The sequence below is a fragment of the Arachis ipaensis genome, chromosome B1 (assembly GCF_059453495.1).
Source record: "Arachis ipaensis isolate K30076 ecotype BB chromosome B1, ASM5945349v1, whole genome shotgun sequence".
NCBI classification, from domain to species: domain Eukaryota; kingdom Viridiplantae; phylum Streptophyta; class Magnoliopsida; order Fabales; family Fabaceae; genus Arachis; species Arachis ipaensis.
Window position 1 is genome coordinate 52,955,883 of NC_142436.1, and position 6,607 is coordinate 52,962,489.

The 6,607-nt window shown below is 34.8% G+C and overlaps 1 non-coding gene across 1 annotated transcript; it reads right to left on the reverse strand.

Annotated features, from left to right (window-relative positions):
* Nucleotides 1-4,763: 4,763 nt before the first annotated feature.
* Nucleotides 4,764-4,872, reverse strand: LOC148576580 (small nucleolar RNA R71). Its single transcript, XR_015902948.1, has one exon. It is a non-coding gene; the product is annotated as a small nucleolar RNA R71 (small nucleolar RNA).
* Nucleotides 4,873-6,607: the final 1,735 nt, after the last annotated feature.

Genomic DNA, 6,607 nt, shown 5'->3' on the forward strand with positions numbered 1-6,607 from the left:
AAACAGTTTCAGTTCAGTTTCAATTAAGTTCAGTGAAACCAGTTTTTTTGCACACCCCTATAATTCAGTGTAATAAAGAAAACAGAAAGAGAAAGGGAGATTATGTTCCAGGAACAAGAGCATGTCTACATGGGGGGAAGTTGGGCCAGCGGTGGAAGGAGGGTTGGTTGTGGTGAGCTAAATGCCACTGAATTGAACCTCAGTGGACCTTGCTGCAACCCATTCTGAAAAAAATAAAATAGTGCTCATAGTTACTAGTGGGATAACCCGCTTCTACTTACAAAAGAAAGTTGATTGAAAGCTAGTAATTATACCACATGATGCTCTCAAATATACTTGGCTATGCTTCCATTGTCATTATCCAGAAGAAGACCAAGTATCTAAAATTATACAAGCAACAACATGAATATGCCACAAACAAAACCAGATCAAACTACAATATTCATAAAACATTTTTGAAGCACCTACATAGCATGTCGATGAAGTTGAATACAATGCAATGGAAGAAGTCCTTCCTTGTAGCGAGAAAAAACTATCAAAGACCCATTGGACAACATTTGAAAAAGTAACAGAAGTGAGTTATCCTCTGTCAAATTATGTGCTGCTGATGGATGGCTTGCTAGTGCCTTCATGATGTGCACAAAACTTTCCTCTACCTGCATAAGTAAAATAGTTTGAATGGGAAATATTTACAAAATAGCTTGAAAGCAAATAGTTGAACCCACTTAATGGAAAAGAGTACAAGACACTGGCTATTGTTGCTGATGCAAAAATGACGTGCACACGTATAACCCCTTGAGGACCCCTATTATTCACAAATAAATCAAGCTTTTCCAAAAAGGTTTGGACTAAGGATATACGGAGACACAGATTATGAGATATATATAGAGACATTGAAAGATGGCCACTATATATATATATATATATAATAATAATAATAATAATAATAATAATAATAATAATAATAATAATAATAATAATAATAATAATTCAAACCTGACAGATTTCAAAGTCATTGTTAACGGCAAAGCAGTCATCACTATTGGGAATAATCAAATTTTTAAAATTTTAATTTAAATATTATCTACTTTTTCTTTGAGAAAAACTTTTGATTCCTCTCATTTGGCTGAATGAGTCGACACTCTTCACAATAGGGAATAAATGTAATCTAAGGCTTTTTAAATAGCCATTTCTAAAGTGAATCATTAATTATTAAAGCATGACAACCCAAGGTCTCCTGTCACCAATATTAACAAAAGCTGAGAATTTTATCAAAGCAAAAAATAAGCATCAACTGAAAACAAATATGCATGGTTTCTGCCAAAAAGTTTGAGAAGCATACCCCAGATACTAGGATTTCCAATGTAGACAATAGATTTGCTCCAATACTAATGTCCTTTTGCACATAAGGGTAGCATAGTGAATTTTTAAAATAAATAATTAACTAAAAAAAGGGCCACAATATTTCAAGCAACATCTAAGTCAAATCTTTGTGGCTTTAGGGAAATACTTTAAAACTTGAGTAACATCTAGAGATCTTTTTCTACTACTGACTTTTAGCTTTTCTATATCTGTTACAAATGCTCTTCCAACAACAAAAGAGAATATATGGCCTTCAACTAACTTGTTGATGAACGGCTATTTCATAAGCTTTTTGGCATCATTTTCATATAGTTTTAGTATATTTTATTTAAGTTTTATTAAGTTTTCATAGGTTTTAGTGCAAAATTCACATTTTGGATTCTACTTTGAGTTTGTGTATTTTTATGAAATTTCAGGTATTTTCTGGCTGAAATTGAGGAGCTGGAGCAAAAGTCTGATTCAGAGACAGAGAAAGCACTGCAAATGCTGTCCGGATCTCACCAAGTGGACCCCAGAAGTGGATTTTAGCACTAAAAGACTGTTTTACCCTTTTTATGTAATCCTTAGTCATTAGTTTAGTATTAAAAGGAGAAGATCACACTTGTTTAGGATCTCTTCTAGCATGTTTTGTTTTTCACATTGTATTTTTTATCAGTATGAGTTTCTAAACCTCCTAGGTTAAAGGGAGGAACCCTGCGAGTTTTATAGATTATTAAAAGTATTACTGTTTTTTTTCAATCTGTGTTTGATTCTCGATTCTAAGATGTATCTTCGTTCTTCATCATTATGAATGCGTTGAACTGGAATAAGGTTATCTCATTCTATATGGGCTAAGAGTGCGTCTTTCATCGAACAATGATGAACCACTAGCTTGATTATACATCTCTTAGATGGCTAATCCACGACTTCGTTGGGGACTTCTCAGGACATCAGTTCAGCCGAGGTATGGAGAGATTAGGGTCTTTGTGGTAGAGGCTAGAACCTAAAGGCGCAGCATTCTCTGATCTGGAAGATTCGACCTTGTCTGTGGCGTTTTAAGTGGGATCATTAAAGAGAATGGACTGCAGGAGCTTCACTCTCAATCAGAATGGATCCACACTAATCTTGGGATTCAGATCTGGAGGAGCATTGGCGACCACTCAACCAGCGTCAATCACATACAGCCTGCCATAGAAGAAATCATTCACAGTTGAAGAAGACAGTAAGACCAGAATTAATCCAGAAGAACAAAGCACATCCATCTTCTTAACCATTTTCTTATAATCAAACCTTGTAATTCCATCTTTATTCCTTTTATGCGTTTAAAAAAATCCAACAACTCTTCTATCCGCCTGACTAAGATCTGCAAGATAACCATAGCTTGCTTCAAATCACAATCCTCGTGGGATTGACCCTGACTTACTCAGGTATTACTTGGACGACCCAGTGCACTTGTTGGTTCAGTTGTACAAAGTGTGGAAATTCGTGCACCATTTTTTTGGCGCCGTTGCCAGGGATTGTTCGAGTTTGGACAACTAACGGATTATCTTATTGCTTAGATTAGGTATTGTCTTTAATGTTGTTAGAGTCTTTTATTTATTTTCTTTTTTTCGAAAATTTCAAAAAATTTTTCAAAAACCTTTTCTTTTCTTTATTAATCTTTATTTTTGGTTTGAGCCTTTTGTTTTTGTTCTTGTTCTTTTTTGAATTTCTTTGAGTCTTTTTCTAAAAATTTTCAAAAAATAGTGTCTTTTGTTTGAATCTTGTGTCAATCTTTAAGTTTGGTGTCTTCTTGTGTCTTTTCTTTATAATTTTCGAAAATTGTGTCTTTGGTTTTCAAAAATTTAAAGTTTGGTGTCTTTTGCATGTTCTTGTTTTCTTTGAATTCTTTGAGTTTTGTTCTTAGTGTTCTTCTTGATCTTCAAAGTGTTCTTGTTTTTCTTCTTGTTTTGATCTTAAAAGTTTTAGATCTAAAAATTTTAAGTTTGGTATCTTTCTGTTGTTTCTCTTTCTTCATTAATTCAAAAATAAAAAAAATCTTTTCTATCTTTATTTTAATTAATTTTCGAAAATTTCAAATAAAATTTCATATTTTAATTTCAAAATCATTATCTTATCTTATCTTAGTTTTAAATTTCAAAATTCAAATCTTTTCAAAATCAAACCTTTTCAAAAATCATATCTTTTTCAAAATCTTATCTTTCTTTAAAATTCAAAAATCTTATCTTGTCTTATTTCAAATTCAAATTTCAAAATCAAACCTTTTCAAAAATCAAATCTTTATCTTATCTTGTTTCAAATTCAAATTTCAAAATTTACAATTTCAAAATTTTAAACTTCAAAATTTAAAATTTAAAATTTAAAATTCAAAATTCAAAATTCAAATTTCAATTTCAAAATTCAAAATTCAAATTTCAATTTAAAAATTCAAAATTTAACTTTCAAATTTCAAATTTTAAATTCAAATCTTTTCTAATCTTCTATCTTATCTTGTTTTCAAATCTTTCTTAATTAGTTACTTGTTCTCTCTCTTCTTTTTCAAAACTTCCTAACTAATTCTTCTCTCTTCTATTTTTTGAAATTTCTTCTTCTATTTCTCTCTCTTCTTTTTCGAAATTCATTAATTAATTTTCAATTCTTTTTAATTAATTAACTTTTATTTTCAAATAAATAAATAAATAAAATAAAAACAAAAATATTTTAATTCTTGTTTATCTTTTTACTTCTAATTTTCGAATTCTTCTTCTCTCTTATTCAAAATTCTTCTTCTCCTTCTTCTATCTTCATTCTTCTTTCTTTTATCCCTCACATCTCACTAGGAGTTCTCTGTCCTCTAGCAGAGAAGCTTCCTTTCTTGTTGTATCTGTGTTTTCTTGTTTATGACCAGGAACAGGGATAAAGAGCCTCTCTTTAATCTTGATCCAGAACTAGAAAGGAATTTAAGGAGGAGCTTACAACAAGTTAAAGCATAACACTCTGGAAGAAACCTTTTAGAAAATTTTGAACAGGATGGTGAAGACATGGCAGCCGAGCCTAATCATGAAGGAGAGGCAAGAAAGGTTCTTGGTGACTTTACCATACCTACCTCTGATTTTTATGGCAGAAGCATCTTTGTACCTGCCATCAGAGCTAACAACTTTGAGCTTAAGCCTCAATTAGACTCTCTTCTGCAACAGAATTACAAGTTCCATGGAGTTCCATTGGAAGATCCACATCAATTCCTATCTGAATTCTTGCAAATCTGTGACTCTGTTAAGACCAATGGAGTGGATCCTGAGGTCTACAGACTTATGCTTTTTCCCTTTGATGTTAGAGACAGAGCTAAAATATGGTTGGATTCTCAACTAAAAGAGAACCTAGACTCTTGGAAAAAGTTGGTCAATAATTTCATGGCCAAATTCTTTCCTCCTCAAAGGATGAGCAAAATCAGAGTGGAAGTTCAAACTTTCAGACAAAAAGAAGGTGAATCCCTCTATGAAGCTTGGGAAAGATACAAGCAACTAATTAGGAGGTGTCCTCCTGACATGCTCTCAGAATGGTCTATCCTACAAATTTTCTATGATGGTCTGTCTGAGATGTCCAAAATATCATTGGACAGCTCTGCAGGTGGATCACTCCACTTAAAGAAAATGTTTACAGAAGCAAGAGAAATCATTGAGATGGTTGCAAACAACCAATTCATGTACACCACTGAGAGAAATCCTATGAACAATGGGATCTCTCAGAAGAAAGGAGTTCTTGAAGTTGATACTTTGAATGTCATATTGGCTCAGAACAAGATCTTGACCCAGCAGGTCAATATGATCTCTCAGCATTTGATTGGAATGCAAGCTACAGCTAGCAGCACTCAGGAAGCTTCTTCTGAAGTAAAAGCTTGTGATCCTGATAAACCCACCATGGAGGAGGTGAATTACATGGGAGAACCCTATGAAAACACCTACAACCCTTCATGGAGGAATCATCCTAACCTTTCATGGAAGGATCAACAGAAACCTTAGCAAGGTTTCAATAACAATCAAGGTGGAAGAACCCAGAATAGGTTCAACAATAGGCCACCATTCTCATCTTCTCAAGGGAATATGGAGACTCCTAAGCAGAGCCTTTCTAACTTATCCATTCTAGTTTCCAGCCTCTCTAAGACCACTCATAGTTTCATAACTGAAACAAGATCCTCCATTTGAAATTTGGAGGTACAAATTGGTCAATTGAGCAAGAGAATCCTTGAGACTTCTCCTAACACTCTTCCTAGTGACACTGAAGTAAACCCAAGAGAAGAATGCATGGCCATCACTATAGAGGTAGAGGCCAAATCTGGAGAGAATGGGATGGTATTGAACGCTAGTGAGGAAGACTTCACTGGGCGTTCAATGCCTAAACATATAGGGACTCTGGCATTGAACGCCAGGAAGGAGGTCCCTCCTGGGCGTTCAACGCTCAACTTGGTAAGGAACCTGGCATTTAACGCCAATGAAGGGGTGCATGATGGGCGTTCAACGGCCAAAAAGCCACAAGAACTGGCGTTGAATGCCAGTAATGGCACACCCTCTGAGTTTTCAATATCCACTCAAGAAATCCCTATCCAAGAACTAAAGGAAGCCAAGGCTCATATTGAAACCATAGAGGTTCCCTTGCATGCACTCCTGCAGTGCATAAGTTTTGATGAATATTCATCCTCTGATGAGGATGAGGACAATAGGGAAGAGCAAGTTGCTTGGTACCTAGGAGCTCTCATGAAGCTGAATGCCAAGCTATTTGGTACAAAGCCTTTGGAGGAAGAACCTCCAGTGATTTCCAAAGAACTCAATGCTTTGGTTCAACAGAAGCTACCCCAGAAGCTTTTAGATCCTGGACGCTTCCTAATTCCTTACACCATAGGCTCCATAACCTTTAAGAAGGCTCTGTGTGACCTAGGGTCAAGTATAAACCTCATACCACTCTCTGTAATGGAGAAGCTGGGAATCTTTGAGGTACAAGCTGTAAATATATATCTCACTAGAGATGACAGACAAATCAATGAAGAAAGCATATGGCTTAGTAGAGGATGTCTTGGTGAACGTTGAAAACCTTTACATCCCTGCAAACTTCATTATCTTAGATACTGGGGTAGATGAGGATGAATCCATCATCCTTGAAAGACCTTTCCTAGCCATTTCCAATGCTATCATTGATGTAACAAAGGGAAAACTAATTCTACAACTAAGAGAGAATCATATCTTGTTCAAGATACCTCAACCCAACTCTCCTTCTGAAAAAAAAGAGATAACTG